Source organism: Lissotriton vulgaris, chromosome 12, assembly GCF_964263255.1.
Source record: "Lissotriton vulgaris chromosome 12, aLisVul1.2, whole genome shotgun sequence".
Lineage (NCBI taxonomy): Eukaryota > Metazoa > Chordata > Amphibia > Caudata > Salamandridae > Lissotriton > Lissotriton vulgaris.
In genome coordinates this window covers 560,720,339-560,731,005 of record NC_141700.1, presented here as the reverse complement: position 1 = coordinate 560,731,005, position 10,667 = coordinate 560,720,339, and positions in this window count along the sequence as shown.

The following is a 10,667-nucleotide window of genomic DNA, read 5'->3' as shown; positions in this document are numbered from 1 at the left end:
CCTCTTATTTCTGATTGAGTTATTCTTATTGAACTTTACCGCATAAAATTCCGTATAGGTAATTTAAATTTACCACAACCTCACGCGAGATGCGTGAGGTTTTACCTCACGCGAGATGCGTGCGGGTTTGCACCTCACCCGAGATGCGTGAGGTTTGGCACCTCACCCGAGATGCGTGAGGTTTGGTACTTCACGCGAGATGCGTGGGGTTCGGCACCTCACCCGAGATGCGTGAGGTTTGGCACCTCACCCGAGATGCGTGAGGTTTGGTACTTCACGCGAGATGCGTGGGGTTCGGCACCTCACGCGAGAATAGTGAGGTTCGGCACCTCATGCGAGATGCGTGTGGTTCGGCACCTCCAGCGAGATGCGTGTGGTTCGGCACCTCACGCGAGATGCGTGAGGTTTGGCACGGGGCGGCCCTACGATGATGTCAGCGGCCGCGCCCAGTCACCCGTGCTCACTATTCAGCGTGTTTTGGTGAAGGAGGAAGAGGATCTTGGGGTTCCGTTTCTCTGCGAGGCCAGCTTTCTTCTTTTGATTGGTGGAGAGTTCTGGGTGCCTGAAATCTGCTACAACGCTCGCTGAGCTGCAGGAGGAGTTTAGAATCTGCAGAGACTTCTCTTCTTGATGGGCTCCCGGTGAGGCTAGCTTTTGGGGGGATTACCTGTCACTAACCCAGATTCAGAAGTAGAGTCAATCCATCAATCAGGAGTTTGTTAAAGCGCAACTACTCACCCGTAAGGGTCTCAAGGCGCTAGGGGTGGGGGGTGCAGGTTCCATTCCATCAAGGAGGGGGTCTGTCGAAGAGCCAAGTTTTGAGGTTTCTTGCGAAGAAGGGGAGCGATGTTGTCTGTCTGAGGTGGAGCGGAAGGGCGTTCCATGCTTTGGCCGCGAGGAAGGAGAAGGAGCGGCCTCCCGATCTGGTCTTTCTGGTGCGGGGGACCACGGCGTAGGAGAGCTGAGCTGATCGTAGGGTCCTTTGGGGTGCCTGGAATTTGAGCCGGCTGTTCAGGTATGCTGGTCCGGTGCCGTGGAGGGCCTTGTGTGCGTGGGTGAGCATCTTAAAGGTGATTCTCGCCTCGACGGGGAGCCAGTGGAGTGTGCGCAGGAGCTGGGAGATGTGGCAGTGTTTTGGCAGGTTGAGGACCAGTCTTGCGGCGGCGTTCTGGATGTTCTGTAGCTTGCGGATGAGGTTTTTGTTTATTCCGGCGTAGAGTGCGTTGCCGTAGTAGAGTCTGCTGGTGACCAGGGCGTGAGTGACTGTCTTTCGGTGTTCGAGGGGGATCCATTTGAAGGTCTTACGAAGGAGGCGGAGGGTGTGGAAGCAGGAAATGAGACAGAGTTGATCTGGCGGTCCATTTTGAGCTCAGAGTCCAGGATGATTCCCAGGTTGCGTGCGTGGTGTGTGGGGGTTGGCGGGTTTCCGAGGGCGGTGGGCCACCAGGTGTCGCTCCAGGCGTCGGGGTTTGGGCCTATGATGAGTACTTCTGTTTTGTTGGTGTTTAGTTGTAGGCAGCTGTTTTTCATCCATTTGGCGATGGCTTCCATGCCTTCTCGAAAGTTGCGTCTGGCGGTGTTGGGCTCGTTGGATAGGGAGAGGATGAGCTGGGTATCGTCTGCGTATGACACGATGTTGAGTCAGTAGGTTCTGACGATGGGGGCAAGTGGAGCCATGTAGACGTTGAAGAGCGTCGGGCTGAGGGAGGAGCCCTGGGGGACTCCGCAGGTGGTAGGTGTGGGGTCTGAGAGGAAAGGGGGAGTCTGACCCGTTGCGTCCTGCAGGAGAGGAAGGAGCAGATCCAGTCGAGGGCCTTGTCCTGGATTCCTGCGTCGTAGAGTCTGCGCATTAGGGTGCAGTGGGAGACTGTGTCGAACGCCGCTGATAGGTCTAGGAGGATGATGGCTACTGTTTCTCCTTTGTCCAGTTGGGTGCGGATGTCGTCTGTTGCGGCGAGGAGGGTGGTTTCCGTACTGTGGTTTTTTCTGAAGCCGGATTGGGAGGAGTCGAGGATGTTGTGTTCTTCAATGTATGTGGCGAGTTGGCTGTTGATGGCTTTCTCGATGACTTTCGCTGGGTAAGGGAGCAGGGAGATTGGTCTGTAGTTTTTGAGGTCGGTGTGGTCCGCTGAGGGTTTCTTTAGGAGGGGGTTGACCTCTGCGTGTTTCCAGTCGTCGGGGAATGAGGCGGTCGCCAGGGAGCGGTTGATGGTGTGGTGGAGCATGGGTGCGATGGTATCGGCGGCTCTGTTGAAGATGTGGTGAGGGCAGGGGTCCGTGGGGGCCCCTGGGTGGATTGACTTCATTGTCTTCAGTGTGTCTTCGATGGTGAGGGCTGTCCAGTCATCAATCGCTGGTTTCCGGGTGTCGGGGGTGGTTCGTGAGGGTTCAGTGTGTTGGTTGTCTTTGTCGAAGTTGTCGTAGATGCTCTTGATTTTGTGGTGGAAAAAGGTGCTGAGTTTGTTGCAGAGGTCTTGTGAGGGAGGGATGTCAGTAGACTCGCTGGTGGGTTGGGCGAACTCCTTGATGATGCTGAAGAGTTCCTTGCTGTTGTGTGCGTGGGTTGAGATTCTGTCTTCAATCGCTTTTTTCCTCGTTTCTCTGATGAGTTGATGGTGGGCGTTGATGGCGGCTCTGAAATTGTTGTGGGCTTCTGTGGATTTGGTGTTTCTCCAGGCCTTTTCGAGGCGGCGGCATGTGCGCCTGGACTCTCGAAGTTCGGTGGTAAACCATCTGGCTTTCTTGGCTCGGGTATTTTTGTTTTTCTTGAGGGAGGCTATGGTGTTGGTGCTGTCCGAGATCCATCTATGCAGGGTTCGAGCTGCGGTGTTGGGGTCGTCGTTTTCCGCAATGGTTGGGGTGGAGTTGAGTGAGGAGGTGAGCTGGTCGTTGGTGATTTTGGTCCAGTTTCTTCCTGGAAGCAGGTGCTGGTGTCTGTGGATGGTGTGTGTTCTGAAGGTGAAGTGGACGCAACGATAGTCGGTCCATGGGAGTTCGGAGGTGTGGCTGAAGGTGATGGAGTTTCCTGTAGTGAAGAGGGGGTCGAGGGTGTGTCCTGCTGAGTGCGTGGGCTCTTTCACGATCTGGCAGAGTCCAATGTTGTGGAGGTTGTCCAGGAGGCATGTGGTGTTGGGGTCCAGTTGATTGTCGAGGTGGAAGTTGAGGTCTCCCAGCAGGGTGTAGTTAGTGGATGCGATGGCCTGCGGGGAGATAATGTCCGTGATGGAGTTGGCGAAGGGTCCGCGGGGTCCAGGGGGTCGGTAGATCAGGGTTCCTCGGAGGGCGGCGGTGGGGCTGGCCAGTATCTTGAAGTGAAGGTGTTCCATCAGTTTTGTGGACTCGTCAGGGAGTGTGCTCAGACGGAGGCTGGATTTGTGGACGATGGCGATTCCTCCTCCTGGGTGGGTGCGGCGGTCCTTCCTGGAGATCTTGTATCCTTGGGGGATGGCGATGGCGATGTCCGGTCCCGAGGTGGCGTTGGTCCAGGTTTCGGTGAAGAATGCTACGTCCGGGGTGGTGCTGTCGAGGAGGTCCCAGATTTCTGTTGCGTGTTTGTGGAGGGATCGGACGTTGAGGAGGATGCATTGCAGGGTCTTCGGTTCTGTTGTGTTCTTGGGGGCGGGTTGTGCTGGATCCGTGTTCTTGGCGGTGCTGCAGGTGTGCCGGCAGCGGTGACAGCTGAAGGGTCAATGGGTGTCGGCTGGTGATGCTAGCTTGCAGTTGTTGTTGCAGCCTAGGTTGAGTGCGTGGAGTGCTGCTGGGTCGTAGCGTTGGCGGTGAGAGGTCCAGGGTTCCTGGTGCTGGTCGCGGACGGGTCGCGGACGGGCGCAGACGTACTTGCCTTTGACGCGCCTTTCTGTGCACCAGTGGCCGCCATTAAGTAGGGGTCGGGGGGGGGCTGGACAGCTGCGAGGCGGGAGCGGGGAGAGGAGCTGGATTGGGCCGGTCGCGCTGGGGGGGGGGGAGGGGCCGCAGGGGCAGCAGCGGCGGGGAAAGGTAAAGGGAGGAAAAAAGGGATAGAGAAAAAAAGGGAAAATAAGCCACAAAAGAGCAGAGATGCAGAAAAGGGCAGAAAGGTGAAAGATGGAAAGGGTAGAAAAACGAGTGAAAACGAGTGAAGGAGCAGAGGGAGAGAAAGGGAAAATGGGCAGAAATAAGGCACAAAAGAGCAGAGGTGCAGAAAGGTGAAAGATAGAAAGGGTAGAAAAACGAGTGAAGGAGCAGAGGGAGAGAAAGGGAAAATGGGCAGAAATAACGCACAAAAGAGCAGAGATGCAGAAAGGTGAAAGATAGAAAGGATAGAAAAACGAGTAAAGGAGCAGAGTGAGAGAAAGGAGACAGAGGTCCACTCTACAGGTAAGATTGCGAATCTTGTTAAAACCATTTCAGTGATTTATTAGGAACATTCAATTTGATTTTCAAGATCATTTACCTTATTCACGAGTGTGATTCTTGTTCAGTAGAAATTCTATGCATGCTTTCTCTAGCTCATTACCATATTCACGAGTGCGATTCTTGTTCTATAGTAGTTCCATGAATGTTTTTGGGAACACTTTTAAGTCACATAAAATAAGGAAATATAAGACCCTGATTGTTTAGGTGATTGAAAACCTAGTCATAGAAAGACCTAAACCAAATTCTGCCGCTTATGCCTTTGAGCAGTTGATACTGAAGTGAAGTATTATCGCCACAATATAGCGGATCTAAGAAAGGTCAACTAAGAGTCTGATTGTCTGAATAAACGCAAGCCACGAAGCTCTTAAGCTAGTTCCTGATTGAAGGACAGAATCTGATGTCCTAATTTACGTCTTTGTGCGAAGGAAAGTGCGTGTATTTTTGTTTGCGAGTAACTTTTCCTTTTCAGATCTCCTTCCCAGCTGTTCCCTTCCTAATTCCCTTTCACCCGCTTAATCACTTCAATACTCTGTGTAATCATTACAATCAGAGTTGGAGGTATTGAGAGGTGGGCCCCTTATATCATCACTCCAGACCCTGAGGATGAAGCAACCTGACAGAATAGTGAGCCCACGAATAATATTCCTCCCGGTCTGAGAGTTTTGACATTATGGCCACCATGGATGATTTAATGAGGGTTATTGTTCAGATGCAAACAGATTTAACTGAAGCTAGGAATGCCACTGCAATGCTCTCTGATAAAGTAGATAGGATACAGCGATTAAGTACTCTGCTTCCTCCTCTCCGTTCTCTGCAGCATACAGACAGAGAAATGACACTGTTGGGGCAGCCGTCCGAACCAATCGGTGCTGGCTGCGGTGGAGGGGAGGGAGGTTGCCTGCAGCCTTCCTGTTGACGAGAGCCCAGACCACGTCAGACGCATTCAAAATCCAGGACGGCGGGAGTCGGAAGTCTGCAGTCTCGGGAGTCAGCGCGGGAAGCCAAGGTAAGTTTTATATATTTTATTATGTATTATTATCGCATATCGCAGACTTACATGACCATTGCGCGCTGCAGAATCTATTGCCGCATTGCTGTTTTAATTATTTTAAAATTATTCTACTTTACTGCGCGCTCGCGCTGTCGATCTTGGCGCTAGGCGCTACCTCTCTCATAGCGTGTTATTAGTACCACTCTTACCCGCACTATAATTGTGACCTCATTCCGCACTTTGCAGGAATTCGAGCGCTTCAGGGCACCTTAGGGCTCCTGGGGACATCGCGCTGCGGTGTTGGTAGCCGCCACCTTGGGTGAGTGAGGGAACCAGGGAGTGCCGAATTGCTGGCACCATCTAGGTTGGGGGGCTAGTGATCGCACTACAGGACTCTTGCGTATACGGCTATATATGATGGACTCCCTAAAGCGCGCAGCGTAGGCGCGCAGCGGGCGCGCCGTCGGAGCGCCGGAGGTGCGCCAGAGGTAAGCCCGTTTGCGCCCGTTCGCGCACAGGACGCGCCGGGCGCCGAAAGTTCTGCCTCTCGGAACCAAGATGTAACTTCTTACTCTTATTCCCGCGATGAACTTTTACGCCTTAATCTCGGTTCACTCAGTAACCGAAAGTATAATATCACCAGTAAGCACCCAGTTGCCTTGTCCTGTTGCTTGTTGAATGTGAGATCTCTCATCAAACACTGTGAAGAAATTGCGTTACTTATCGAGTCTTACCATCTAGACGTACTCTTCATGACAGAGACTTGGACAACACCGACTTGCTCGGTGGAACTGGGGACAGCTTGTCCCACTGGCTTCAAAATAAGGCATAATCCCAGGGTGGGAGCCAGAGGAGGTGGAACTGGATTAATTTTTAGGCAGACTCTTGACGTCTCCCAGCTTATCATCAAGGCAATTGCTGGGTGCGAAACTTTGGGTTTCTCCATCAAGGACCAAGGAGGCGTGCTATTCACGGATCTACTATGTTATAGACCCCCGGCTAGCTCGTTATCTGCTGTACCTGAGCTCATAGACTTAATATACAATCTCTCCCACTCCCACACAAAGTTGATGGTGTTAGGGGATTTCAATCTTTGGTCAGAGGGACCGACCAAGAAGGCCTATGTAGAGCTGGTCCAAGCTTGTCATAATATTGAGCTACAACAACTGGTACTCTCCGAAACCCATTCAAAGGGCCATATTCTTGATCTACTTTTTGCTGACGCTTGTCGAACGGCTATACGTGACGTCCTGCCTCAGTGTTGGACGGATCACGCCCTTGTCCAGTTCTCCCTCTCGTGCACTAGTGCTCCATTAAAGAAAGGGAGTGTGGGGGGCACTAGAATGGAGAGACAATGGTCTAGACTCCTCAAACAAACGATCTTGCCCTCTCTGCTGCCAGATGGCTTTGTATTGGGAGCGAATGTGGACGTAAGTTACGAGACTCTCTGTCAGCGAATCTCGGCTTCTCTGGACTCTTTGGCCCCGCTGCGAAAAATCAAAGATAGGACTAATCTTGCTATGCCATGGTACTCGGAAGAACTTCGGCAGCTCAAGCTCCAATGTAAACAGGCTGAGCGGACCTGGAGGAAACAGTACCTGGAATCACATAGAGTCCTCTTCAAACAAGCACTGGCGTCCTATAAAATCCAGATCAAGCTTGCCAAAGCTAGATTCTTAGAAGAATCTTTGATGGCAGCTGTAAATAAATCTCAGGCCTTATTTAAGATCGTAAAGGACCTGGCCCATCCTGGCTGTACCAAAAATGTCATCCCGGCCTCTCAAGCTCTCTGTGATTCGCTAGCACAGGCCTTTGAGGATAAGATTGCCAACATCTTAAACAATCTTCCCTCGTCAACTGGCCGTGCTGTGCAAGATTCAATCTCGTTTGAGAATAGGAAGGAGTGTACTAAATCAGGTGAGCTGAGCAACTTTCCTCTACCATCTTTTGAGGACTTCTGCTCTTTGGCTGACGGGGTGTCCTCTGGCTCACCTTCTGATCCTCTTCCACCCAAATTCTGGAAACTTTTTCGTGAAGAGCTGTTTCCCCCACTTTTTTCCATCTGTCGCCAGTCTCTCACTTCAGCACGGGTTCCAGATTGCTGGAAATTGGCGGTGGTCTCCCCACTGCTTAAAAAGGAGAATCTGGACCCCACATGCCCAGCCAACTTTAGGCCCATCTCTCTCTTGCCATTCCCTATTAAAATTCTAGAGAAACTGGCCACAAAACATCTCTCCAACTTTCTTGAGACTACTGATTGTTTGGATGTGGCTCAGTTTGGGTTTAGACCGGCACATGGGACAGAGTCGGCATTGGTGACTGTTCTCGATGACCTTCGAACGCGTGCCGACCAGGGTCGAGCAGCCTTTTTAGTGCTGCTCGGCATGACGGCCGCATTCGACACGGTCAGCCATGCAATCCTGGTCAGGGGACTGACGGAGGCTGGGGTGTCGGGCTTGGCCCTTGAATGGCTGGTGTCATATCTCAATCAAAGGCACCAGGTAGTTGCCCTGCCACCCTTTAAATCCAACATCAGGAGGGTTGGTCAGGGAGTACCCCAGGGCTCGGCCATCAGCCCCATTCTTTTCAATCTTTACCTCCGTCCCCTGATCACGCTGATTAAATCTTTTGGCATAACAGTCACCAACTACGCCGATGACACCCAACTTATCTTCTTGTTTGAGGGTAAGGACGGGGTGTCACAGGAGGTCTTCCATCGATGCATGAGCACCATGGCAGAATGGCTGGGTAACAACTCCCTACAATTTAACAGCTCGAAAACCGAGGTGCTAAATTGCTCTATGAAACGGACCCCCAGACCCCTACCACAGGGTTTTTGGCCTCCTGATTTCCAAGGTACTAGTCTGCCTGCCGAATCGGTTCGGAATTTGGGGGTAATGTTTAGTTCCGACTTACAGCTGGACACATCAGTGAAAAAAACGGTGGCCACTTGTATGGCATTACTTGGATCATTGCGAAAGATTCTACCCTTGCTCCCGGTACAGGCCAGACCAGAGGTAGTGCAGAGCATAATTTTAAGTCGTCTCGACTACTGCAACGCACTGCTGCTGGGGGCACCAGTTACTCTGCTAGGAAAACTCCAACAAGTACAGAATTTTGCTGCCAAACTGGCACTCTCGCGACGCCGCCTGGACTCTTCTGCCAAGGCACTTAGGGACCTCCATTGGTTGCCAATCTCTCAACGGGTGAACTTCAAAGCTTTGTGTTTGGTTTTTAGGGCTCTACACGGACAAGGCCCGTCTCCTCTGCAGGATCTTTTCTCATGGTACATCCCTCCAAGACCACTCCGGTCAGCCTCGGCTTACTTGGTGGTAGTACCCAAGTTTCTGAGGTCCCGGATGGGTGGTCGGTCCTTCAGGTTTACTGCAGCGCGGCTGTGGAATTCTATACCGCTAGGCCTGAGGGGCCTGGAAGATTTTTCTTCCTTTAAAAAAGCATTAAAGACCCATCTGTTCCCCAGAACAATGTAAATAGATTGGAAGCTGGAAACATCATGTATTGTGTCATAACAGTCTAAGCGCCAGGATGCCCGTTGGGTGACAGTTATAGCTCTATAAAAGAACGCCTATACATACATATCGCATGTAAATTATACTTAAGTATTTAAATGTTGCCTGTCTCTGCCGGCTTTGGAGTGAGGGGGATTTCGTTAAGGAGGCGGGTTTCAGAGGGGCGAAGAAGAAGCTCTCTAGTCTGGGGGTTGAGGTGGTTTGTGTTGTGCCACGCGCCGGGACTCCTTTACCCTGTCACCTGGGATGCTCAGCTCATGCATGCCTCCTTGTGCGCCGGCTCGGGTCCGTTGGCAGTGGCGTGCAGGTGCTTGGTGCTTCTATGGATGCTCTGAGCTCTTCTTGCGGCTGCGTTTGGCAACCCGTGCCTGACTGTGATGGGGCAGGTGGGACTGCGATATCGCCGTGCCACCTGCCCTTGCTCTGGGAAGAGATGGTCCTGTGCAGTGAGAGCGCTCACGCCTGATTCTTGGTTTCCCGTTCCGACTTCCTTCCCATGTGGTGAGTGCCATTGTGCATGTGCATACATAATAATTAAAAATGAAAACAATATAACATTGAATAAACTCTGAAGACTGTACATTGTTGGCACGTTCCTTGGGTTGCCTTATATAAGGGCCTCTGTGACTGTGTGTGTAGGAGAGTAGGGTCTGCAATCCTATGATCACCCAGATTTTTTGCTTTTGTTTCACTGGTTTACGACTTTCTCTGGCTGTGGGCCTGCTAATCAGACCCACAGCCTGGCTGTTCTCTTTCTAAATTACGATATGTACCCTAGGTGCATTTACCAATTGGTACTGGGCCACCTTATCAGACCCCGTAACACAGGGCATAGGTGTACCCAGGGCCGCCAGGGGCTGAAGCATGTATTATGCCACCCCTGGCTGGCCTCCTAAATTTGACACAACTGGCTGCACGACAGCTGGGGCGAAGCCGTGTAACCACCCTTCGCTTTAGGTATAGTAGCTCTATATCTAACCATACAATGGACACCCGAGTTCCTATCAGTCACTCCTATGGCAGGCCTTAACAATCCTGAAGGCAGAGTGCGTGGGCTCGTGTGAGCTAGGTTCAGGCCCGAGCCGAGCCCGGTTGCAGCTTGCGGAATCAAGACCCAATGGCTGTTCCATGATAACGCGTACCATAACGGTAACTCCGGTGTCGCGTTATCCAGGCATGTCGAGTAAGGTGTCATACGAATCGGGGTGCTGCCCTCTCACCAATTCTGGCGATGAGGTTAGCATCCCACCCTTCTAGAGGGACACGACATGTACGTAACTGTGAACCCCGGTTAAAGTTAACTGAAGCCTCAGCTCCACAAAATGGATGCTGCCACCACAGACACGAGTCTGACCTCCTGCTGCTGGGAGTCCTTCCAGCGAGGAGCACTTGGACAAAGGGTTTCCCGTCGAGGGCGGTGTTCGCACCGTCCCAGACAGGGTTTGTGTATTCTGGGTAGGTAGGGCTTTGGCGAGGAGGTGACTGCGGAGTGGCACCCCGGTGCTCACTACGCATCTGCCGGTTAGAACCAGTTCCAGGGGCGACGGCCCTGGCCTGGGGAAAGTCCGGCAGGGGAGAGGGGTGTAACTACCCCCCTTCCTGGTCCCACCCTTAGGGCAGGACCTAGTCATGTACCCACCCCTTTCTTTAGAATAAAGACCGGAGCGGGGACCCTTCCAAATTAGATCATCTTTGATTCAAGAACTACTTTCTACGAAAGGACATTCAAGACTCTTCTCAAGATTTCTCCC